This window comes from Halichoerus grypus, chromosome 3 (genome assembly GCF_964656455.1).
Source record: "Halichoerus grypus chromosome 3, mHalGry1.hap1.1, whole genome shotgun sequence".
Lineage (NCBI taxonomy): Eukaryota > Metazoa > Chordata > Mammalia > Carnivora > Phocidae > Halichoerus > Halichoerus grypus.
The window spans coordinates 207898172-207923742 of record NC_135714.1 but is presented as its reverse complement, the minus strand read 5'-3'; the positions used below and the strand labels follow the sequence as shown (position 1 = coordinate 207923742).

Here is a 25571-nt window from a genome sequence, read left to right as displayed (position 1 = left end):
ATACTTGAGTGAGTGAATCCACAACTAGTTTCCTCCCTGGTGCCCTGCGGGAGAGGCTCCTCGTTGACCTGCTTCTACCCATGGCTTTTCAGTTGTGTGTGAGGATGTTGGAGATGTGGGACGTGACAGGCACGTCAGTGGGTTTGGTTACCTTTTTAATTTTGCTAGTATATGAAACTTTTGGCTTTTTAAAAATGATGTCCATTTTTCTGACATTCTTTGTGATTTGACAGTTTCTGAACAAATTTCTGACCATCTCTTTTCTGACTCTTAAAACAGTGTAGAATCTATTAGTAACTTAGCAGTTTTCTTAAACAGTTGAATGTTGTTTTTTGAACTTCCGTTGTGGCCATTTTAGGATATAACATTCCTGGATCTACAATAAAATGTTCCAAATTCTCAATCTAGTTAGATTAAAATTTTATTTTCGTTATGAAGGAGGGGCTACATAGCTCATTAAAACCGAACAGTATTTAGTCGTCCTTGCTAGTTTATCGACTTGATAGTTTCTCTAATATTTTATTAAGAGTCACAGCACTCATTTATTTATTTATGTTTAATTATTCTTTTTTTAAACTTTTTTATTGTTATGTTAATCACCATACATTACATCATTAGTTTTTGATGTAGTGTTCCATGATTCATTGTGTATAACACCCAGTGCTCCATGCAGAACGTGCCCTCTTTAATACCCATCACCAGGCTAACCCATCCTCCCACCCCCCTCCCCTCTAGAACCCTCAGTTTGTTTTTCAGAGTCCATCGTCCTCATGGTTCATCTCCCCCTCCGATTTCCTCCCCTTCATTCTTCCCCTCCTACTATCTTCTTTTTTTTTTTTTCTTAACATATATTGCATTATTTGTTTCAGAGGTACAGATCTGTGATTCAACAGTCTTGCACAATTCACGGCGCTCACCATAGCACATACCCTCCACAATGTCTATCACCCAGCCAGTCCACCCCTCCCACCCCACCCCACACTCCAGCAACCCTCAGTTTGTTTCCTGAGATTAAGAATTCCTCATATAGGGGCACCTGGGTGGCTCAGTTGGTTAAGCGACTGCCTTCGGCTCAGGTCATGATCCTGGAGTCCCTGGATCGAGTCCTGCATCGGGCTCCCTGCTCGGCAGGGAGTCTGCTTCTCCCTCTGACCCTCCCCCCTCTCATGTGCTCTCTCTCATTCTCTCTCTCTCAAATAAATAAATAAAATCTTTAAAAAAAAAAAAAAAGAATACCTCATATCAATGAGGTCATATGATACATGTCTTTCTCTGTTTGACTTATTTCGCTCAGCATAACACCCTCCAGTTCCATCCACGCCATTGCAAATGGCAAGATCTCATTCCTTTTGATGGCTGCATAATATTCCATTGTATATATATACCACTTCTTCTTTATCCATTCATGTTGATGGACATCTTAGCTCTTTCCACAGTTTGGCTATTGTGACATTGCTGCTATAAACATCGGGGTGCACGTACCCCTTCGGATCCCTACATTTGTATCTTTGGCGTAAATACCCAGGAGTGCAATTGCTGGATCATATGGTAGCTCTATCTTCAACTTTTTGAGGAACCTCCATACTGTTTTCCAGAGTGGTTGCACCAGCTTGCATTCCCACCGACAGTGTAGGAGGGTTCCCCTTTCTCCGCATCCCCGCCAACATCTGTTGTTTCCTGACATGTTAATTTTAGCCATTCTGACTGGTGTGAGGTGGTATCTCATTGAGGTTTTGATTTGGATTTCCCTGATACTGAGCAATGTTGAGCACTTTTTCATGCGTCTGTTGGCCATTTGGATGTCTTCTTTGGAAAAATGTCTGTTCATGTCTTCTGCCCATTTCTTGATTGGATCATTTGTTCTTTGGGTGTTGAGTTTGATAAGTTCTTTATAGATTTTGGATACTAGCCCTTTATCTGATATGTCATTTGCAAATATCTTCTCCCATTCTGTGGGTTGTCTTTTGGTTTTGTTGACTGTTTCTTTTGCTGTGCAAAAGCTTTTTATCTTGATGAAGTCCCAATAGTTCATTTTTGCTCTTGCTTCCGTTGCCTTTGGCGATGTTTCTAGGAAGAAGTTGGTGCAGCTGAGGTCGAAGAGGTTGCTGCCTGTGTTCTCCCCTAGGATTTTGATGGACTCCTGTCTCACATTGAGGTCTTTCAACCATTTGGAGTCTATTTTTGTGTGTGGTGTAAGGAAATGGTCCAGTTTCATTCTTCTGCATGTGGCTGTCCAATTTTCCCAACACCATTTGTTGAAGAGACTGTCTTTTTTCCATTGGACATTCTTTCCTGCTTTGTCAAAGATTAGTTGACCATAGAGTTGAGGATCCATTTCCGGGCTCTCTATTCTGTTCCATTGATCTATGTGTCTGTTTTTGTGCCAGTACCATACTGTCTTGATGATGACAGCTTTGTAATAGAGCTGGAAGTCCGGAATTGTGATGCCGCCAGCTTTGCTTTTCTTTTTCAACATTCCTCTGGCTATTCGGGGTCTTTTCTGGTTCCATACAAATTTTAGGATTATTTGTTCCATTTCTTTGAAGAAAGTGGATGGTATTTTGATGGGGATTGCATTGAATGTGTAGATTGCTCTAGGTAGCATTGACATCTTCACAATATTTGTTCTTCCAATCCATGAGCATGGAACGTTTTTCCGTTTCTTTGTGTCTTCCTCAATTTCTTTCATGAGTATTTTATAGTTTTCTGAATACAGATCCTTTGCCTCTTTGGTTAGATTTATGCCTAGGTATCTTATGGTTTTGGGTGCAATTGTAAATGGGATCGACTCCTTAATTTCTCTTTCTTCTGTCTTGTTGTTGGTGTATAGGAATGCCACTGACTTCTGTGCATTGATTTTATGTCCTGCCACTTGACTGAATTCCTGTATGAGTTCTAGCAGTTTTGGGATGGAGTCTTTGGGGTTTTCCACATAAAGTATCATATCATCTGCAAAGAGTGAGAATTTGTCTTCTTCTTTGCCAATTTGGATGCCTTTTATTTCTTTTTGTTGTCTGATTGCTGTGGCTAGGACTTCTAATACTATGTTGAATAGCAGTGGTGATAGTGGACATCCCTGCCGCGTTCCTGACCTTAGGGGGAAGCTCTCAGTTTTTCCGCATTGAGAATGATATTCGCTGTAGGTTTTTCATAGATGGCTTTTATGATATTGAGGTATGTACCCTCTATCCCTATACTCTGAAGAGTTTTGATCAAGACAGGATGCTGTACTTTGTCAAATGCTTTTTTTGCATCTATTGAGAGGATCATATGATTCTTGTTCTTTCTTTTGTTAATGTATTGTATCACGTTGATTGATTTGCGGATGTTGAACCAACCTTGCAGCCCAGGGATAAATCCCACTTGGTCATGGTGAATAATCCTTTTAATGTACTGTTGGATCCTATTGGCTAGTATTTTGGTGAGAATTTTAGCATCCATGTTCATCAGGGATATTGGTCTGTAATTCTCCTTTTTGATGGGGTCTTTGTCTGGTTTTGGGATCAAGGTAATGGTGGCCTCATAAAACGAGTTTGGAAGTTTTCCTTCCATTTCTATTTTTTGGAACAGTTTCAGAAGAATAGGTATTAATTCTTCTTGGAATGTTTGGTAGAATTCCCCTGGGAAGCCATCTGGCCCTGGGCTTTTGTTTATTGGTAGATTTTTGATGACTGCTTCAATTTCCTTAGTGGTTATAGGGATATTCAGGTTTTCTCTTTCTTCCTGGTTCAGTTTTGTAGTTGATACATCTCTAGGAGTGCATCCATTTCTTCCATATTATCTAATTTGCTGGCATAGAGTTGCTCATAATATGTTCTTATAATTGTTTGTATTTCTTTGGTGTTGGTGTGATCTCTTTCATTCATGATTTTGTTGATTTGGGTCATTTCTCTTTTCTTTTTGATAAGTCTGGCCAGGGGTTTATCAATCTTGTTAATTCTTTCAAAGAACTAGCTCCTAGTTTCGTTGATCTGTTCTGCTGTTCTTTTGGTTTCTATTTCATTGATTTCTGCTCTGATCTTTATTATTTCTCTTCTCCTGCTGGGTTTAGGCTTTATTTGCTGTTCTTTCTCCAGCTCCTTTAGGTGTAGGGTTAAGTTGTGTACTTGAGACCTTTCTTGTTTCTTGAGAAAGGCTTGTATTGCTATATACTTTCCTCTTAGGACTGCCTTTGCTGCATCCCAAAGATTTTGAACAGTTGTGTTTTCATTTTCATTGGTTTCCATGAATTTTTTTAATTCTTCTTTAATTTCCTGGTTGACCCATTTATTCTTTAGTAGGATGCTCTTTAGCCTCCATGTATTTCTTTCCGACTTTCCTCTTGTGATTGAGTTCTAGTTTCAAAGCATTGTGGTCTGAAAATAGGCAGGGAATGATCCTTTTGATACCGGTTGAGACCTGATTTATGACCTAGGATGTGATCGATTCTGGAGAATGTTCCATGGGCACTAGAGAAGAATGTGTATTCCGTTGCTTTGGGATGGAATGTTCTGAATATGTCTGTGAAGTCCATTTGGTCCAGTGTGTCATTTAAAGTCTTTATTTCCTTGTTGATCTTTTGCTTAGACAATCTGTCCATTTCAGTGAGGGGGGTGTTAAAGTGCCCCACTATTATTGTATTGTTGTCAATGTGTTTCTTTGTTTTTGTTATTAATTGGCTTATATAATTGGCTGCTCCCATGTTAGGGGCATAGATATTTACAATTGTTAGATCTTCTTGTTGGATAGACCCTTTAAGTAGGATATAGTGTCTTTCCTCATCTCTTATTACAGTCTTTGGTTTAAAACCTAATTTGATATAAGGATTGCCACCCTAGTTTTCTTTTGGTGTCCATTAGCATGATAAATGGTTTTCCACCCCCTCACTTTAAATCTGGGGGTGTCTTTGGGTCTAAAATGAGTCTCTTTCAGACAGCATATCGATGGGTCTTGTTTTTTTTATCCAATCTGACAGCCTGTGTCTTTTAATTGGGGCATTTAGCCCATTTACATTCAGGGTAACTATTGAAAGATAGGAATTTAGTGCCATTGTATTGCCTGTAAGGTGACTGTTTCTGTATATTGTTTGTGTTCCTTTCTGGACTATGTTGCTTTTAGGCTCTCTCTTTGCTTAGAGGACCCCTTTCAAGATTTCTTGTAGGGCTGGTTTCGTGTTTGCAAATTCCTTTAGTTTTTGTTTGTCCTGGAAGCTTTTTATCTCTCCTTCTATTTTCAATGACAGCCTGGCTGGATATAGTATTCTTGGCTGCATATTTTTCTCATTTAGTGCTCTGAATATATCCTGTCAGTCCTTTCTGGCCTGCCAGGTCTCTGTGGATAGGTCTGTTGCCAATCTAATGTTTTCTACCATTGTAGGTTACATATCTCTTCTCCCGAGCTGCTTTCAGGATTTTCTCTTTGTCTCTGAGACTTGTAAGTTTTACTATTAGATGTCGGGGTGTTGACCTATTTTTATTGATTTTGAGAGGGGTTCTCTGTGCCTCCTGGATTTTGATGCCTGTTTCCTTCCCCAAATTAGGGAAGTTCTCTGCTATAATTTGCTCCAATATACCTTCTGCCCCTCTCTCTCTTTCTTCTTCTTCTGGGATCCCATTTATTCTAATGTTGTTTTGTCTTATGGTATCGCTTATCTCTTGAATTCTGCCCTCGTGATCCAGTAGTTGTTTATCTCTCTTTTTCTCAGCTTCTTTATTTTCCATCATTTGGTCTTCTATATCAGTGATTCCCTCTTCTGCCTCATTTATCCTAGCAGTTAGCGCCCCCATTTTTGATTGCACCTTGTTAATAGCCTTTTTGATTTTGACTTGGTTAGATTTTAGTTCTTTTATTTCTTAAGAAAGGGTTTCTCTAATAAATTCCATGCTTTTTTCAAGCCCAGCTAGTATCTTTAAAGTGATGATTCTGAACTCTAGATCCGACATCGTACTAATGTCTGTGTTGAGTAGGTCCCTGGCAGTCGGTACTACCTCTTGTTCTTTTTGTTGAGGTGATTTTTTCCATCGTGGTATTTTGTGCAGAGGAGAATAGATGAATGGAGAACAAAATGCTAACAGGGTAACAACGTTCCCAGAAAATATACTCTAAACAAATCAGAAAAGACCTGAAGCTGGGGGAAAAGAAAGGGAAAGAAAGAAAAAAGAAAAAGAAAAGAAAAGAAAAAGAAAAAGAAAAAGATAAAACCAAACAAAAACAGAACAAAACAAAAAAAACCAGAATATGACCAAATATGATCAGGCTGGTGCATAGGTCAGTGCCACACGCTAGATTTTGGGTGTATTTTGGTCTGTTAGAAGAAAGTGCCTCCCAAAATTTTAAAGAAAGAAAAACTTATATATGTATAAAAATAAGGGTTGATATGATGAAGGGATGGAATATGACTGTAAATATGAAAATTATTAAAAAAATTGATAGGTTTGAAAAAAGAAAGAAGAGGATTTAAAAAAAAGAAAAAAAAAGGGAGAGAATGTGATCAGGCAGGAGAGTAGAACAAAGCCATACACTAGAGATTTAGGGTATATTTTGATTTGTTAGAAGAAACTGTATCTCAAAATTTTAAAGAGAGAACAACACACATATATATATATATATGACAAATAAGGGTAACTACTATGAAGGGATAGAATATGACTCTAAAAATGAAAAATAAAAAATGTTTTTTAAAAAAGGGATTGATAAGGTGTTGGTTGAAAAAGGGAAAAATAAAAATTAAAAAGAAAAGTTAAAAAAAATTAACTTTGAAAGACTAAAGAATCATGGTAAAAAAGCCATGAATTCTATGTGCAGTATTCCCCTAGCGCTGGAGTTCTGCCGTTCTCATTGATCGGTAAACTTGGTCTTGGCTGGCTGTTCTCACTGATCTTCTGGGGGAGGGGCCTGTTGCCGTGGTTCCCAAATGTCTTTGCCAGAGGCGGAATTGCCCCGCCCTTGCCGGTCTGGGCTAAGTAATCTGCTCGGGTTTGCTCTCCGGAGCTTTTGTTCCCTGCAAGCTTTCCATACAGCTTTGGAGGCTGAGAGTGAAAATGGTGGCCTCCCAGTCTCCGCCCCGGAGGAGCTGAGAACTCGGGGCCCTGCTCCTCAGTGCGCCCCCAGAGAAAAGCCGTCAATCACTCCATCTCCCCGGTTTCCGGCCGCACTCCGTGCTCACCCGGCCTGTGACTGAGCGTTTCTATCTCTGGCACCCGACCCCGGGTGGGGTCTCCAAACCGAGCAGATCCCTGCGGTGCGCTCCCGTGCCGCTCCTCCCTGGGGAGGAAGGGGAGTCTCCCCGGATCTGCCGCTTGTTGGGTCCCTGCTGGAGGAGCAGTGGCCCGACTGTGCCGCGGATCACGGTTTATGACAACCCCGAGCTGAGAGCCCACGCCTGGGCTCCGTCTCTGTAGCCGGCTTCCTCACTCCAATACCTGGGAGCTCTGCCGCACTCAGGCACCCCCGGTCTTCTTGTGACCCCGAGGGTCCTGAGACCACACTGTCCCGCGAGGGTTCCACCCCCCACTTAGCCACCGGAGTGTCCTCCCTCAGCAGAGCAGACTTCTAAAAGTTCCGATTTTGTGCTCCACGGTGCTATCACTTGCCAGAAGCGGTGGACGGAGGCCCCTCCCCCGCCATCTATCCTCCCAAATATCGCCTCGAATTCACTTCTCCGCATGTCCTACCTTCCAGAAAGTGGTCGCTTTTCTGTTCAGAGAGTTGTTGCTACTCTTTTCTTTGACCTCCTGTTGAGTTTGTAGGTGTTCAGAATGGTTTGATCCCTATCCAGCTGAATTCCTGAGACCAGACGAAATCCCAGTCTCTTACTCCTCCACCATCTTGCTTCGCCCCCCTCCACAGCACTCATTTAAAATAAAACTACTTTTGTGTATAACTAGTCCCAGCAATTTCACTTTGGTGAACATATCCTAAGGAAATAGTCATGAATTTATAGGAAACTACTGAAATGATGTTCAGTCTAGTTTTGTGTTACAGTAAGATATTGGAAAATAGGAATAATAAGAAATCAGATCAATTCACTGTTATAGCCACATTACCAAAAAAGTACACCTCCATTAAAAAGATGATAGTTAAGTATTTCATACTAGAAAAAGGTGTTCATGTCACATTAAGGGACAAAAGGAGATTACAAAGAGCACATTCTCACCCCATATCTCTGAAGAGGAGAGGCAGTAGAGATCCAGAGGCCAGAGTGGGGGACCCTGTTTGTCCCCCTCTCCAGTGCTCAGAGTGAAGGGCAGGCCCCACCCGACCTGGTTAGCTGCCTGAGTCCCTCTCCCCGGCACACTCGGCTCACACTGTATTCTCCCCATGCTGTTCCTGGGGCGGGGGCATGTCTTGGCGCCGGGCCTCTGCGCTCCCAGGACATGGCAGTCACCCCTCCCTGCATGGAGCCCCCACATGCGGCACTTTGTCAGGGAGTCCACGCCATGCCTCCTGCACTCGCGAGCTCCCTGGTGACTGTCTGACGCACTGTGTGATTTAGTTATTTATTTTTGGATGTTTGTCCCCTGCCTGTAATCACCAGCACGTGCTGAGCACTTGCCGGCGGTGGGCATGCTGCCGAGTGTGCAACACACAGCGTTGTGTCCCTCCCTTGCACACCAGCCCCGGGAGGTCTGGACTGTTTTCCCCTGCACATCGCAGGTGGGGAGACCAGGGGAGACAGATTAGGTGACGTGTCGGGGGTCACATACATGGTCGGGCAGGGCCGGAGAGTGCAGCCTCTGGTTGGAATCTTAGCTCTGTGAAGGTGGAGGGTTGTGTGCATTTTGGTCACTGCTGGGTCCCAAGCCCCTAAAATACTGCTGGGCCTTTGGTACTCAGTCTGTGTTTGCTGAGTGGGTGGATATTGATCAGAGAACTCACAGTGTTCATCCGCAAATGCTGGGGTGGATCCACAGTTTTTCGTTCTTTTTTCTGTTTGTGTCTGAACACATTTGGCCTTGGGTCATGGACGGTCCCACACGGAATGACTGAAACAGGACATGTTACTCTTGTCATAAAGGGCGGCGGGTGGAATGTCATCAGGGATCCTGGTTGTCCCCGTTCTGCGCTGGGTCTTCCCTGTGTTGGTCTAACCCCTCCTGGTGCAGGGGGCCGGCACGTTCGGGGCCTTCACTCCAGGTGTGACCGTGTCCCTGGGGGAAGAGGACTGGCCTCTGCTGGGCCTGCCGGCAGCCGTGACAATCCTCCTGCCGCGCTGGTTATGTGGCACCCGGAGCGTGGCTTCTGCTGTGGTCAAGTAGAACAGGTTTCTGGGGTAGGGAGTGTGATCCCCAAAATGATCCTCCTATACTCAGGTTCCTGCCGTCGGCGGCTCGGCCATCCACACAGGAGGCTTTCAGGGTCACTGTGCTCACCCTCCTCACCCAGCCAGGACGGGGAGGGGCCGGGCGGACCCCGTGTGGCAGAGTCTGGGGGTCCAGGCCACACTGTGCTCACCCTCCTCACCCATCCAGGACGGGGAGGGACCGGGAGGACCCTGGGGGGCAGAGTCTGGGGGTCCAGGCCACACTGTGCTCACCCTCCTCACCCAGCCAGGATGGGGAGGGGCCGGGAGGACCCCATGGGGCAGAGTCTGGGGGTCCAGGCCACACTGTGCTCACCCTCCACCCAGCCAGGATAGGGAGGGGCCAGGCAGACCCCGTGGGGCAGAGTCTGGGGGTCCAGGCCACACTGTGCTCACCCTCCTCACCCATCCAGGATGGGGAGGGGCTGGGAGGACCCTGTGGGGCAGAGTCTGGGGGTCCAGGCCTCACTGTGCTCACCCTCCTCACCCATCCAGGACGGGGAGGGGCTGGGAGGACCCTGTGGGGCAGAGTCTGGGGGTCCAGGCCACACTGTGCTCACCCTCCTCACCCAGCCAGGATGGGGAGGGGCCGGGCAGACCCCATGGGGCAGAGTCTGCGACACCACTTCTTCCTTCGCCTCTGTCACTTGCCGTGTCCCCTGTAAGCCTGGCAGTAGCAGCTCAGTGGCAGGATCTGTGGGACCCTGTCCTGGGGTTTCCGTTCTCCATCTCAGCCTCACTTTGCTTGGGATTGGTTCATGCAGCTGGCTTAGCAGGGTTGTGCGCTGCTTTATCCAGAGACCTGCAGGGCACCTGGATTGTGGTGTGCGGGGGAGGGGGCACGCCGAACATCGACCAGGCAAATGTATCCTGTTCTTTCTGTGCCCCCAGGAGAAGACTCTTACCTGGCCTTTCCCCTGTAAGTCATTGGAATCCCAGCCGTAGGGAAGGTGAGAGACGTAAGATCTTGTATCCTCCTACAACGCATCTTAGGATGTTGTGCGGAAGCGATTTCCATGTGTACGCTGGGTAGAATGAGGGTCTACAGTGTTCCAAAGTTAAGAGTGTCTCTAAGTACCACTCGTCTTACTAATGATCACAACGGCAGTTTATTCTTTTGCCTCTGCCTGTGAGCTTTTGTTCCAACCCTTTAGAATTTCCCTCTATTTTAGATCTAGAATATTCTTTGAGAAGTATACCGTGTTTTTCCAGGGAACAAGAACAGGCAGAACCCGGAGGTCAGAGTCTTATTGTCAAACTCAGCGCATTGGCTTGGCTACCAGATCCTTTCTGGCCAATACCTCTTGTATTTATTCCGCTTTTAAAAACTTCCTTCCTATGATAATGGCTGTCTTTCCCCTTAGCTGGTGGAGAAATTTCAGGCTAGTTGGATGACATTCATACATTTTCTTTTCTTTTTCCGGCCATTGGATCTGCTAAATATTTAGAAATTATAGAGAGGCACAAAGTAATGACTTCAAAGTCACCAGTAATTCCATGACCTAGAAACAGTCACTGTTTTTGTCTTGCGTGCTTCTTTCCCATCTTATTATTTTTTAAACCAAAATTGCAAACTATAGTGTTTTTTTCACTTTATATTCTTTTCTGAGAATGTGCCCCTATTTTCAAGATATTCTTTGATTTTATTGAAGTATCATATTCCCATATACAGTATTATTTAAGCATTGCCTTATTGCTTAGTTTCAGTTGCTTACCAAAATTTTTGGCCGCCATTCTGGGGGCTGACTGGGGGTCCTGTGGCTTGTGGCCCCATCACTCGGTCTCCGCCTCCATCTTCACGTGGTTTCTGGTCTGGGTCTGTGTCTCCTGTCCATCTCCAGTCTCTCTGTCTTTGAGGGACTCTTGTCACTGGATCTGGGACCCACCCAGATGACCCGGGAGCGTTGGCTCTTCTCCGTGTTCCTACTTGAATCACACCCTCAAAAACCTCGTTTCCAAACAAGGTCAGGTTGCTGGATTCCAGGCAGTGGAGTGGCCGTCCCTTGGGGGCCGTTTTTGGCTCACCGCAGTGGGCATGAACGTTCTTAGAACTTGAAACTGCTGCCGAGCTCCTTCCAGAGCAGGACGTCCCCACCGGCATGGTGTGAGTGCTCATTCTACGGCACCCTCGCCACAGCTGGGAAAGGGGGCAAGTGTGAGCTGATCGTGGCTCAGGACGGGGTTTGTAAGTGTGAGAGCCACGAGAGCAAAGGAGAGGAAAGGAACGTCGGGAAACCTTTCTGTGCCCACCCAGAGAAAACTAAAGGCACACATGGTGAGCTTGGAGGCACATTTGTTCTTATCCTTAAAAATGGGTTAATATCCTTTATGTATAAAGGTTATTTTCATGAGTGCATAAAAATGGATAAGGAATAATCAGGAAATTCATAAAAGAGTCAATAGTTTGGTCCATAAGCATTTGAGAATGGCCAGAATCACTAATAAAAGATAACAAAAAGGCAAACTAAAAATCACTTTTTAAAACTCATACCATAGGTTATTATTTTAAAAATAATTAATGACCACACATTTTCAATATTTCATGATCAGACATCTAAGCATGAGTCCATTTGTTGTATGCCCTCAACCTTCCCAAAATACCCCCGTTAGGCATTTGATTCTGCCGAGTGCGCCGTCCCTAACGCTCACTTTCCCCTGCGCTTCACAGCTGATCAGAGAACACTGTGTTCTGACTTTATAATGAAATGTAGATTTCCTGTTTCAAAAGGTTTAATGGGATAGCGTTTTTTAAGAAGAATTCAAGCGAGCTAAATTTAGTGTCTGAAAAATGTCCAGTCCTAAAATAGACCACTTCTGAACTGTGGGACCGGGCTACACTATTTTGATGGAGAAGGTGAGCTGCGCAAGCTGCTGGGGCCTGGAAGTGCGGCCCCCCCGAGCCTCTGCCAGCAGACAGGGGCCGTTAGCCGTGCGGATGCCATGACTGTCCCTCCCAGGAAAGATCTGTTTCCGATACTCTGTGACATAAACGTCTGATGTGCTAAGAGCTCCTGACGCGTTTCTGATCACTGCTCAGGGGCGTCTCTCCCTGTCCCGTTCTTGAACGTGCCAGCTCAGCGTCCTCCCTCCGGGTCCTTGTTGCTTTCTCTGGGAGACATTTAATAAATGTAAGGTTTAAAAAACATAAGCACTTCTCTGGGTTTTCTGCCCCTTTCCTAATCCTGATGGCAAGTTGAAAATTCTGCTTCATCTGACGTTCTCACGCTTATGTTTTCTTGATGCACCTGACCCACTGGTTCTGCGACAGGTTTTGTCTGTGTCAGATCCCGTGCTGTGGTCAGAAAGGACAGTGGGATGTGGTCCTTGCCCACCAGAGGCTCCTAGTCTGGTGGGAGCCATGGACATGGCAGGACCGAACAGTTGGCCCTTGCCCAGCACTTAACAGTGGTATCTGATGCGCAGACAGGTGGAGCAGGGACCAGGGGGATCAGGTGTGCTCGGGACCTGGTCAGCATCTGTCTGGGGTGCATCTGACTTTGTCATCCAGGAATAGGGGCTGAGGCCACAGGTGGATGCTCAGAGCAGTGCTTCCTGCCAATCTTCCTGCTTTCACGCCCTGGGCCCGTTCATTCAGTGCTACACATGGAGGATGCAGCATAACGAGGCCCGGAACCCCATGAAATGTAGAAGTGGCGGGCTGCCTAAGCTGGCCAGGAGGCGTGGGATGCATGGGGACCCACCCAGATTCTGACAGCAGACCCTGCAGGTCGGGCAGACGTGGAGTGTGGTGGCCCTTGTGACGAAGCCTCTGGGGAGGGGAGTGCTGGCCGGCCGGGTCCCCTTGCCCGAGCAGCGCAGAGTCACCCCGGTTGGCCCCCTGCAGATGGCCTGCCTCTTGGGTTTCTCAGGACAGTCTTCCTCTCAAATGTTGTATTCCTTTGTCCGTCCAAATAGACGCCTGCTTATCTGTTTCTCAAGATTATTTTTAGAAACGTGGCAAAAGCCATGGTCACTCTCCTATGATTGTTTTGTCCTAAACCCCCACCTTAGAAGAACACAGATTACAAGCTTATTTGGGTCAAGTATTATCATCTCTCTCTTGCAAACATGCAAATATTTGCCTTGAAAGGTTTGCAGACTTTACGGCGTGGGACACAAGCCGGGAGTAACGGTGTCGCTGTCTACCTGGGATTCCCAGGGAGGGAGGACGGTGATCCTCTGTGCCGCGTCCCTCCCCTGCATCTCCGAGCGTGGACTTGACAAATGCCTTTGGGAGCAGTAGTCACTTTAGGGCATGTTAGGAAGGCTCAGGGTTCTTTTTATTTGAGGGTAGTTGAACAGAATGTTACGTTAGCTTCAGGGGTACAACCTAGCGATTGGACAGTTTTGCTGTGCCCACCACGAGTGTGGCTACGTCTGTCGGCTGTTACAGCATCACCGACCGTCCTCCCCCCGCTGTTACAGCATCACCGACCGTCCTCCCCCCGCTGTTACAGCATCACCGACCGTCTTCCCCCCGCTGTTACAGCATCACCGACCGTCTTCCCCCCCCCCGCTGTTACAGCATCACCGACCGTCCTCCCCCCGCTGTTACAGCATCACCGACCGTCTTCCCCCCCCCGCTGTTACAGCATCACCGACCGTCTTCCCCCCCCGCTGTTACAGCATCACCGACCGTCCTCCCCCCGCTGTTACAGCATCACCGACCGTCCTCCCCCCGCTGTTACAGCATCACCGACCGTCCTCCCCCCGCTGTTACAGCATCACCGACCGTCCTCCCCCCGCTGTTACAGCATCACCGACCGTCCTCCCCCCGCTGTTACAGCATCACCGACCGTCCTCCCCCCGCTGTTACAGCATCACCGACCGTCTTCCCCCCCCCCCGCTATTACAGCATCACCGACCGTCTTCCCCCCCCCCCGCTGTTACAGCATCACCGACCGTCTTCCCCCCCCGCTGTTACAGCATCACCGACCGTCCTCCCCCCCCCCCACTGTTACAGCATCACCGACCGTCCTCCCCCCCCCACTGTTACAGCATCACCGACCGTCCTCCCCCCGCTGTTACAGCATCACCGACCGTCTTCCCCCCCCCCGCTGTTACAGCCTCACCGACCGTCTTCCCCCCCCCCCGCTGTTACAGCATCACCGACCGTCTTCCCCCCCCCGCTGTTACAGCATCACCGACCGTCCTCCCCCCCCCGCTGTTACAGCATCACCGACCGTCCTCCCCCCCCCGCTGTTACAGCATCACCGACCGTCTTCCCCCCCCGCTGTTACAGCATCACCGACCGTCTTCCCCCCCCCCCGCTGTTACAGCCTCACCGACCGTCTTCCCCCCCCCGCTGTTACAGCATCACCGACCGTCCTCCCCCCGCTGTTACAGCATCACCGACCGTCTTCCCCCCCCCCGCTGTTACAGCATCACCGACCGTCCTCCCCCCCCCCGCTGTTACAGCATCACCGACCGTCTTCCCCCCCCCGCTGTTACAGCCTCACCGACCGTCTTCCCCCCCCCCGCTGTTACAGCCTCACCGACCGTCTTCCCCCCCCCCGCTGTTACAGCATCACCGACCGTCCTCCCCCCGCTGTTACAGCATCACCGACCGTCTTCCCCCCCCCCCGCTGTTACAGCATCACCGACCGTCCTCCCCCCGCTGTTACAGCATCACCGACCGTCTTCCCCCCCCCCGCTGTTACAGCATCACCGACCGTCCTCCCCCCGCTGTTACAGCATCACAGACCGTCTTCCCCCCCCCGCTGTTACAGCATCACCGACCGTCTTCCCCCCCCCGCTGTTACAGCATCACCGACCGTCTTCCCCCCCCCCCGCTGTTACAGCATCACCGACCGTCTTCCCCCCCCCCCCGCTGTTACAGCATCACCGACCGTCCTCCCCCCGCTGTTACAGCATCACCGACTGTCTTCCCCGTGCTGTGCCTTTTTTTTTTTTTTTTAATGATTTTATTTATTCATTTGACAGAGAGAGACACAGCGAGAGAGGGAACATAAGCAGGGGGAGTGGGAGAGGGAGAAGCAGGCTTCCCGCTGAGCAGGGAGCCCGATGTGGGGCTCGATCCCAAGACCCTGGGAGCATGACCTGAGCCGAAGGCAGATGCTTAACGACTGAACCACCCAGGCATCCCCTGTGCCTTTCATCCCATACCTGGATGTCTGTATCTCCCACTGCCCTCCACCCATTTGCCCACGCCCCCAACCACCTGCCCTCCCACAACCACCAGTTTCCTCTCTGTATTTAGGGAGTGATTCTGCTTTTTGTTTGTTTGAGTCTTTGTTTTTTTTAGATTCCTCGTATGTGTAAAATTGTATGGTATTTGTCTTTCTCTGACTTACTTCGCTTAGCATAATACCCTTTAGATCCATCCATGTTGTTGCAAATGGCAAGATTTCATCCTTTTTATTGGCTGAATAATATTCCACTGTGTATATTCGTGTGTGTGTGTGGTGTGTGTGTATTACACCTTCTTTATCGGTTCATCTATTGATGGATACTTGGGTTGCTTCCATATCTTGGCTATTGTAAATAATGCTGCTATAAATTGAGGGGTTGTGTATCTTTTTAAATTATTGTTTTTGTTGGTATTTTAATAGGGATTTCATTGATTCTGTAAATGGCTTTGGGTAGTATGGACATTTTAACAATATTGGTTCTTCCAATCCATGAGCATGGAATATCTTTCCACATATGTGGTCTTCAGTTTCTTTCATCAGTGTTTTATAGTTTTCAAAGTACAGGTCTTTTACCTCTTTGGTCAAGTTTGTTCTTAGGTATTTTATTTTATTTTTTTGGTGCAGTTGTAAAGGAGACTGTTTTATTAATTTCTCTTTCTGCTACTTCATTATTAGTGTATAGACACTCAACAGATTTCTGTACATTAATTTTGTATCCTGCAACTGTACTGAATTTATTTATTACTTCTAATAGTTTTTGGTGTGTTTAGGGCTTTCTAAATATAGTATTATGCCATCTGCAAATAATGGTAGTTTAACTTTTCCTTACCAATTTGGATGCCTTTTATTTCTTTTTTCTTGTCTGATTGCTGTGGCTGGAACTTCTAGTACTGTGTTGAATAGAAGTGGTGAAAATGGGAATCCTTGTCTTGTTCCTGATGTTAGAGGAAACACTTTCAGGTTTTCACCATTGAGGTTGATGTTTGCTCTGGGTTTTTCATATTTGGCCTTTATTACATTCAGGTGTGTTTTCCATAAACCATCTTTTTTGAGAGTTTTTTTTTAATCACAGATGTTGAATTTAGTCAGATGTGTTTTTTCTGCATCTATTGAGGTGGTCATGTGATTTTTATCTTTTATTAATGTGTTGTATCATACTGATGGATTCAAGGATATTGAACCATCCTTACAACCCCAGAATAATCTCACTTGATTGTGGTGAATGATCCTTTTAATGTATTGTTGGATTTGAGACTCAGTGTTCTTTAATGTTACTTCTAGGCTAATATGGCCACAATTTGTTTATACTGAAGCTTTGTCCATAGGGAAATGGGGACATTCAGTCACTAGGATGAATGAAGTCCATTTAAATCATAAGTTTACTCATTAAACATTTCCTTCTAGGAATGAAGAACTGAAAGGGTTTCTGTGAGGTAGCAGGTACCCGTGCAGGTCTTCAGAAATTATGGGCAGATCCGTGAGGAGTGAGAAGTTCTAGGTGAGGCCACTGCAAGGGGGCCAGGAGGGGGGGAGGGGCCTGCAAAATTGAAGGGAGTCACAGAGAGAAAATAGGAGAAATAACAGTAGGTGCAGTCAGTTTTCAAGCCCAGAAGTGTCTTTGAGTTCTTTATTCATCTGTTCAAATATCATAGGCATACAGAATTTATCAGTGCACCAGATGGAGATTTACCGGTTTTAAAACACGATGCGTGTCCTCTACGATGATCCAACATAATAAAATGAGATAAATAATCATTATTTTCCTTGAAGTATTTAAAAATAAATGTACAGAGAAAGCATGGTAAGTTTACAGTCGGCCACAAATTAGGGATAATGGCCCTGTCTGTGTAATTGCGATGGGACAGGCATTTCAAGGTCCCTGAGAGTCAGAGCCGTGGAAACTGGACAGTACAGACTTGGGTTCCCTGTTTAAAGTGATGCCCTGGTAACTCCTTTCATTGTTTCCTGCCCTTGTTCTGAGGGGAGGCCTCAGTGCCCCAGTGAGCCACTCCTGCTGGGAGAAAATGGTCCTGAGTGAGGGTGTGCCAGTGTCCAGAGCATGTGGGCTTGTCCCACAGGAATTCCTGAGCCAGCCATGTCTGAACGGTACTTCCAACATTTCCTGGGCTCCCTGGGGCCCGTGATGGATGTCTGCCATATCCAGTTGCCAGCTTCATCTACAAACACTTCTAGGGTTTGCCGAATTCAGCTCCACTGGACTTCGACAACTTTCACTGTATCTTAAACAAAGGGACAGATCTCTCTTTAAATATCAGGGAATCACAGGTTCAGTAGGATGGTGATTGCATACCAAAGGAACTTGAAGTGTGGATTTCTGTATGTATCATCTCTCTCTTTTTCTGTGTGTGAAGCCTTTCATGGAGGACCGAGTAAACATAGGTTAAAAAACAAGGGCTGCAGGATTAGCATTCTCTGTTCCCATAGAAGGGAATACTCAGCAATTGGATGTGTGCAGCCACAGAGTGGACATTAGAAAGGGGCACATGCCTTTGTCACCAGGATATGCATTTTTAATCCATCTGATAAATCTTCCTAGCAACTTTTTAAGAGATTTTTATTTATGAGAGAGTATGTAGAGGGAGGACCAGAGGGAGAGGGACAAGCTGACTCTGTGCCGAGTAGGGAGCCCGATGCAGGGCTCAACTCAGGACCCTGAGATTATGACCTGAGCCAAAACCAAGAGTCAGATGCTTAACTGACTGATCCACCCAGGTGCATTCTTCCTAGCAATTTGTAATAATCTGGAAAACTTCAGATGAATTTCCAGATATTTGGTGATTATAGGTCCTTTGGAAGGTACTTTTTGGTGCATGTCTGGTGGATACAAGAGAGAACATTACTGTTTGTTCATTCATTTGATGTATCCATTTGTGAACTCCCAGTGGGCCAAGCACTGTGCTCAGCATCGTGTATATTTCAGGAAACAAGAAAGCCCTTGCTGAAGTAAGCCTCTGTGGAGGGAGATAAATATTAATAAATATGTAACAATTCCTAAAACTATTCATAATTATAATTACAAGACTGCTATGGGGACAGCTCTGAACGAGAAGCATTGGTCCTATGATGATGGGCAGCTTGGAGTGTGGGGGCAGAAGTGGCATTTCAGGTGAGTTGTGAAGAACAAGTAGGAATCAGGAGCAGTGTTTGGGGTGGCAGAGGTAATTGTCTTCTAGGTCCAAGGAAAGGCTGTGCAGGGAGGCATCAAGGACTCTCCAAGGCTTCTGCCTGAGCTGGTGGAGGATGGAGCTGTTCTGGGCGGTGTTGAGGGTCTAGTAAGGTTGGAACCATTAACCGACTACTTGGAAATGGTCTCTAATCTGCTTTTAGTTAGTATGGATACAATTGTTTATTTAGAAGGATTTTAAGAGAATACTAAATGCATGAACTTTAGTTTGCAAAAACCAGGTTTCATTGTTTAGGTGTGGTTTGGGATTTGCTTTTCCTTTTCCTTCTCCCCAATCTCTATTCATATCCGGCTCACCTGGAGATCTTATCCATCGTCTTTTGGATCATCTAGAATCTATTGGATCCCAGAGTGCTCAAAGTGAAGTGTGTGGTCAAGCCTGGCATTTTACAGATGGGGAAACTGAGGATGGCCCCAGACCTCTTCCTTTCCATAAGAGTGCCCTTTCCCTCCACCAGGCTCTGCACCCCGACCACACCCTCCCCCCACTGTGCTTGAATTAGTAGAACATTCTCTTAGCAGGTCTCCGCCTCCAGTCTCCCTCGGCTTGAAACCATCCTACACACAGCTGCTGGGATAATCTTTCTAAGGCCATTTTTATCATGTCACTTCTCTGCATGCTGTTTTCTGTTGCCTTTTGTCAAATCCAGATTTTTCCCTTCTGGCTTTCAAAGCTTGCTGCAAAATATCCTCTTTCCTGGGGTACTCCGCATAAAGCTTTATGGAGCAAATACTGCTCATGCGGGATTCCTGCCCACGGTTTACTGTTGCCTGCCACTGGGCCTTTGCACAAGCCATATCACCCACCTGGAAAATTCTGTATCAGCCTGTTTCTTGTGTTACATTTCTCCCGTGATCTGTGTCCATTTCTCTTTCCTATCTAACTGAAAGCCTTTTTATCCTGGAACATCTATGCTTCACTCCTCCAACTCTGACCATTCCTTTACTCTATGGTTCCCTTTAGCAATTATGTATTCAGCTTATAACCTTCAGAAGATGTCCTATACAAGATACCTTAAACCACAAACCAGTCATCGTGTAATGGCTAGCTAGATTTACAAATAATTTACAAATACTGTAAATTACATATAATGTTACCCCACAATGAGTTTTCTTTAAAAAAATAGTTCCCATTATGTGTTGACAGTGATGCAGTTAATGAGATTGATTTATTTCATGCTGGGTTTTAAGAGATGCCACACTCATGGTTTTACGGGCTGACAGGAGATTGCAGCACACCCCTCAGAATGAGGCCCAGGAACGAGCTCCTTCAGAGTCCTGTGCTGTGCCTGTCCATTGGGAAATGGTGCTGGCTTCCCAGGCTGTGTGGTCCATGGGCCTGGCTGGAGTTTAGAATCCCACACTACTGAATCTAAGATCAGATGTCTTTGATTTAGAGACTGTGTGTCTTTGATTTTCCCATTTTAGAGTCATGTTTTAGCAGAACCCCAGATAGTGTTGAAAGTGGTGGGAAGCTGTATGCCTTTCCCCAGAAACTCTGTGTCAAATTCACTATGTAATCAGAGGCCGAGTCTGTTCTCTTGGTGGATTTAAAAGCCATCAGGTGTTCTCAAATGCGTGTGCCCCTCAGCTGTATGGTTTCACGATCATGGGGTGACCGTGGGGCATGATGGAGGATGGGTGACCTGACCTCCTGGCCGAGTGAACTTGGCCATGACCGTGTCTGTGAGTGCCAGTCATCTTATCAGTGGAATGGGGGTGACAATGATGTCATTCCCTTCTGCACCTGTGCATGGAGGGCAGCATGAAACAGGATCCCGAGATCTGGCAAGCCTGGATGACCAGCTGGGGGATGGGGCAGCAGTGGAGCCTGGATGGACATTTAGGTTCCCTTCCTGTGGCTGAGCGCTAGACTGAACTCTGCTCAGTTCCTCAGCACAGAGCATCCTGGTGAGCTCTGTGGGCACGCACGTAGTGAAAGTCGTTTAACTGTAGAAATTACTATACTCAGAAGGTGATGCTGTGTCTCCCATATTTATGGGAAAGCATTTTTAAATTTTCAGCTGTTTTTTTTTGTTTCAATCCATCCATCTTTATGAGAGCCTGTGTCTTTTATTTTTACTCATTAAAACAAACTGTGAATATTTTTATTGAATTAGAGATGGTGCAACAACTTTTCACGTGACGCATCTGAAGTATTACTTGCAGGTTTTCCTGGAAACTCTCCAAAAGTATGTGCTTCCAAGGTTCTTCCCAGCTTCTGATCTCGATGGCTTTGCCTTAAATTGGTCTCCCCAAATGCTGTGTGTCTGGTTACCTTCATCATCCACATGCAGACAGACCTTGAGCAGCTTGGGGGCTGGCTTAGCTTCTCTGCACTCCTCTCACATCATGTCTGTCTGGTTCCTCCAGACCTGTTGTCATGGGATCTTCTTTTCCAGCTGCAGCCCCAGCCACACCTGATCACAGGTCCTCTCCTTCCTGCTGGGTGCCACTGGGCACACAGTCTCTCGGAGTCATGGTGAAGTCCTGCAGGGTGTCCCCCGACAACTGAATCAGCGTTCCTACCTACAGGTTATTTGACTATCATGCATCCATTGATCACTTTGCTGATCTCTGACTTTAGCACTAAATCCCCATTCCTTCTGCTCTTGCCCCTTCCCTCAGCCATGATTATGTGCACATCAGCCTCAGCTCTGTGGCCCCATCTCTAAGTGCGTAGAACCAGATTAAATGATTTCTACAGTTATTCTCAGTTCAAAACATCAGTTTCTCTACTTTTGTATTTCTTTGGGCTTAAATGTTCAGCAAGATCTTAACTAATTTATATATTTGACCCTTGCACATTCATGTTATTTTTTTTTACAAAACTAAATCTATTTTCTCTTACCATTTTCATAATAAGTATTTTCTTTTCTCCAGCCTAGTTTGTTGTAAGAATACGGTATATAACACATATAACCTGCAGAATGTGTTAATGGAATGTTCATGTTATTGGTAAGACTTCCTTGTGGTCAAAAGTAGGCTATTAGTAGTTACATTGTTGGGGAGTCAGAAATTATGTGTGAATTTTAGACTGCACAGGGGTCTGGTGTCCCTAGGCACTGTGTTTTTAAAGGGTCAACTGTATTCTGATCATTAAAGATAATAGAGATTCAGCTACCGTTTCCTGAGTGAGCACCCAGGCGTGGTGCTCGAAGCTGTGTTGCTGGTGTCTCACTGAGTTCCATGAGACCACCGTGGGCGGGGGTCTGCTGTTGACAGACTGTAGCCGGACCAACAGAAAGAAAGAAGACTCAGAAAAATAAAATCACCATTGAAAGAGGAGACATTATCACGGATGCCCAGCAATAAGAGGATCATGTGGACTGTCATAAATAGGGATATGGTAGCACATTGGGTATCCTAGAGGAAAGGCATAAATTCCTAGACATGGAGCCTGTCAAGACTGAGTCAAGAAGTGGAAAGCAAAGAAAGTGGTAATCAAAGAAAGGTTTTGATTACCTCCCAACAAAGAAAAGCCCAGGACCGGACAGCTTCACATCTGAGTTCTTCTGCATATTCATAGAAGAATTAATACCAATCCTTCTTAAACTCTTCCAAAAGGGAGAAGTAGAGAGAACACTTCCAAATGAGGCCAGCATCACCCTTACACCAAAGCCAGGCGAGATCCCACAAGAAAAGAGAACCATGGGCCGCACGTCCCTGATCAATCTGCTTTAAGCTGAGGGGACCAAAGCCACAGAAGGTAACTGCCCGAGGGTTCCACGCTGGTCAGGGTGCACAGGGTCCGCCCTGCTCTGAGGCCGTCAGTGCTGGGAGGGGTGAGGAGGCAGGATGCTGTGATGGGGTTGGCTGTATTGAAAGCCTTCCTAGCATTTCTTCATAAAAATCAGTTCCGTATTTGTACCTTGTGTATAAACTGTGACATGGTAACGAAGACCTTTCTTTAGGTGGAGAAAAGCCTTCACGCTTGTTTCCTTGTTGAACACGAAGACTGGAAAACCTTCATCTTAATATATATCTTTACATGTATTTTAGAGTAACATTTGCACAAAATTAATCAGATGATACAGAAGGAATTGCAGTGAAAAGCAGTAGCCTCTGGCTGCACTCCTCCCTATAAGGGGAGGAGAATCACGTGTAACTCGAAGTTTTTGAACAGACTTTACTTTTTAGTGCAGTTTGAGGCTCATGGCAAAATAGGAAGGTGCAGAGATTCCTCGTGGCCCCCTGTGGGTGGTCAGCGTTGATCTTTACTGACATTAGTTAGAGCTGGTGTGCCACACTGCTCATCACCCAGAGTCCACGGTGCGCCACGGGCTCCCTCCTGGTGGGGTGCGTTCTCCGGGGTGGACACATACGCACTGTCCAGTAGTTTCACTGTGTCGCTCACTTGGACGTGTGGCTGTGTTTTCAGGTCTTCTCAGGTGATTTCCTCATCTCCTAACTAATCCCCTTTAACATTTCTAACTACTCACATCTGCCCCTTCTCTCAGCATAAGGAAGTCACTGCTTTTAGATCCTTCTCTTTGCTACCGCGTTACCTTGATTGACAGTTTCCTCCTTTACTTATCACTCCATCAGCTCACAGTTGTGTCACCCGACAACCCGTTTTGTAAGGCAGGGACATTAACACCTGTCAGCTTCCTTCCTTTCTCGGTTCACTTCTGCCTGCCAACATGTGTCCGTTGTGGATACCATTCAGTTGTGCTTAGTGATCGTATTTATGTTTGGTGCTTTTCAGTGGGTTGAAAGTCGAAAATACATGTGTACATGTGTGTTGTTATCTAAATGGCAAAATTCAGGGCAGAGCTACCTGCCTGGTGTGTGTTCATTGTTTTCTTTCTCAAGTAGCTGTTCATTCCAGCTGAAGTTTCTGACGGCTTTCCCTTTTCTTGCATTTTCTTCCCTCACCGCCTCTTAGCTACGTTCCAAACGCTACATTTCTCACCTGAAACATCCTCATTTCCCCCATCGACTGCCTCATTGACAGAGCCACTTCCTGAAGCCCTGTTTGCTTGAGCTCACTGCCCTCTGGGCAGGAAGCCGGGTTCTGTCTCTTTCATTTCCCTCCTGGATGGACCTGTTGTTCCTTGTCTTTTTCTGTGTTGATTTTCACCCTCGTTTTGCTAATGTGCAACTTCAAATAATTTACTAAGAAAATAAGAGTAGAAGGTGACTTTTCCGATCTTGCCTGTCTGGCTGCATGTGTGTGAAAGTTGGGCTGGGTATAGAAGTCTAGCATCTAATTTTGGTAAAGACGTTTGAAGGCGTTTTTTCCTTTTTTTAAATTCAGTGTTGTTACTTGAAAGTCTCATTCTCGTTTGTTGAACTGATTTCTCCTCTCTGCAAATACACTTTTCTCTTTATCTTTGTGTTCTAGGAAATTATGAGGATGTCCATGGGTGTATGTTTTTCCCTCCCAGTCAAGACGCTTGGCTATGTGGACTCTTCTGGTTGGTAGTTTTGTGCCTTTGGCTTTTGTAAACTCTCATGTAGTGTTTCTTTGATAACATTGATTACACTACATTGACATTACATTGAAACACTAGATTGATTCTTAGTGTTTTGTCTGTTTTCTGTTCTATACTTTTGAGTCTCTCATATTTTTGTTCTGCTTTCTGGCAAATTTTCTCAACATTGTCTTCTAACATTTCTATTCAGATTTTAATCTCAACAATTTTATTTTTAGTTTCTAAAACATGTTTGTTCTATTTCTGTTGTAGAGCAACATTTGTTTTTAATGGCCCAATATCTTCTCAGATTTCTTTGTGGAGAATAATTTTCCTTTTTTTGGGGGGGAGGTTCAGAATACTTTATTCTCTGCTGTTTATCCTCTGCCCTGGGCTGCTTGTTTTGTTCGTTTTGACTGTAGCTCTTAGTTTGCAAGCAGAGCTTGTCACCAGGTGGGCTTCTCCTAAGGGAGCTGGGCAGAGAGCTGGCTATATTGCTGGAGAACCCCTAAATTTCCAAATTCAGGTCTTCATTTAGAGCAAGTCAATTTTATTTTTGAAAGGAAGAATGGTCTGATATTGTGAGAACGAGGTGGCTGCTGGGCTGATCAGCATTTTGTGTGAAGGGATACGAGGATTCCCTAGTAATGCTTTAACCTTCACCTGACGCTCCATGCTCTCTGTGTCCCAGGCATGTTGTGAACCATTCACATAGGTATTTTTAACACTGCCCTCCTCCTCGATTGCCCTACATCATCTGTGTCTGTCTCTGCCCCCGTGACCTGGTCCAGGCATCCTGGAGCTCCTGTGTGCTAGCTGAGCTTCTTAACTCCTGTGTATTTTGCTATCTGTTCCTCTGCTCTCTGTCATCAGCCACTTGTCCACCTGCTTTCCAGTTCCTGGAGATTGTTCCAACTTATTGGTCCCCACTTACTTTTCCATCTCTGTAGATGTCTTTTTCTTTAGATTCCTTCACTGTTACTTAATGGGATCTCTGAGGGAAAAGGGGGTAGATAAAATTAATTAATCACCCCAAATCAGACAACTATTTTATTGTATTCAGGCTTTTAGTTTTGGAATGTATTTTAACTCTCTGTCATTATTTAGATGACATTGGCCAAAACTCTGTAAGATCATCATCTTTTTGATTTCTCCATGGCATTGTTTAAAAAAAATCTGTGGATTATAGTGTTTCACAAGTGGGCATGGACACACTGAAAAATCAGAGTGTTGATGGTTTGAGCTGGAGGAGCAGTAAGTCCTTTGTGTGATCGTCTGCCTTGGTGAGCATTTCGCTTTAATACTGAAATCAGGCATTTCAGTGAGCACAGTGGGCAGAGCCTTTCTTCTGTGTGTATGAACATGTGTTCTATGGAGGCATGGATCCTGCGTTACAGAAGACAGAACACAGCAAAACATGTAACATTACGCATGTTCCCTCCCTCCCTTAGAAGTAATGCTGGAAAAGGAGCCTTAGATGGACGAGTCCCTCTTCACAGTGTTCTTGCCCCACTTCT

General features: G+C 45.8%; 1 protein-coding gene across 5 annotated transcripts in view; it reads left to right on the top strand.

Annotated features, from left to right (window-relative positions):
• The window catches only part of DLGAP2 (DLG associated protein 2), an 844777-nt gene that overhangs the window by 6432 nt on the left and 812774 nt on the right, over nucleotides 1–25571 (top strand). Inside the window, exon 1 of one of the 5 annotated variants that reach the window (XM_078069915.1) lies at nucleotides 22212–22346. The exons of the other annotated variants lie outside the window; for them this stretch is intronic. The gene's annotated coding sequence lies outside the window, so the exon portion shown is untranslated. Of the gene's footprint in view, nucleotides 1–22211; nucleotides 22347–25571 lie in introns of those variants that run through there. 5 annotated transcript variants of the gene reach the window in all.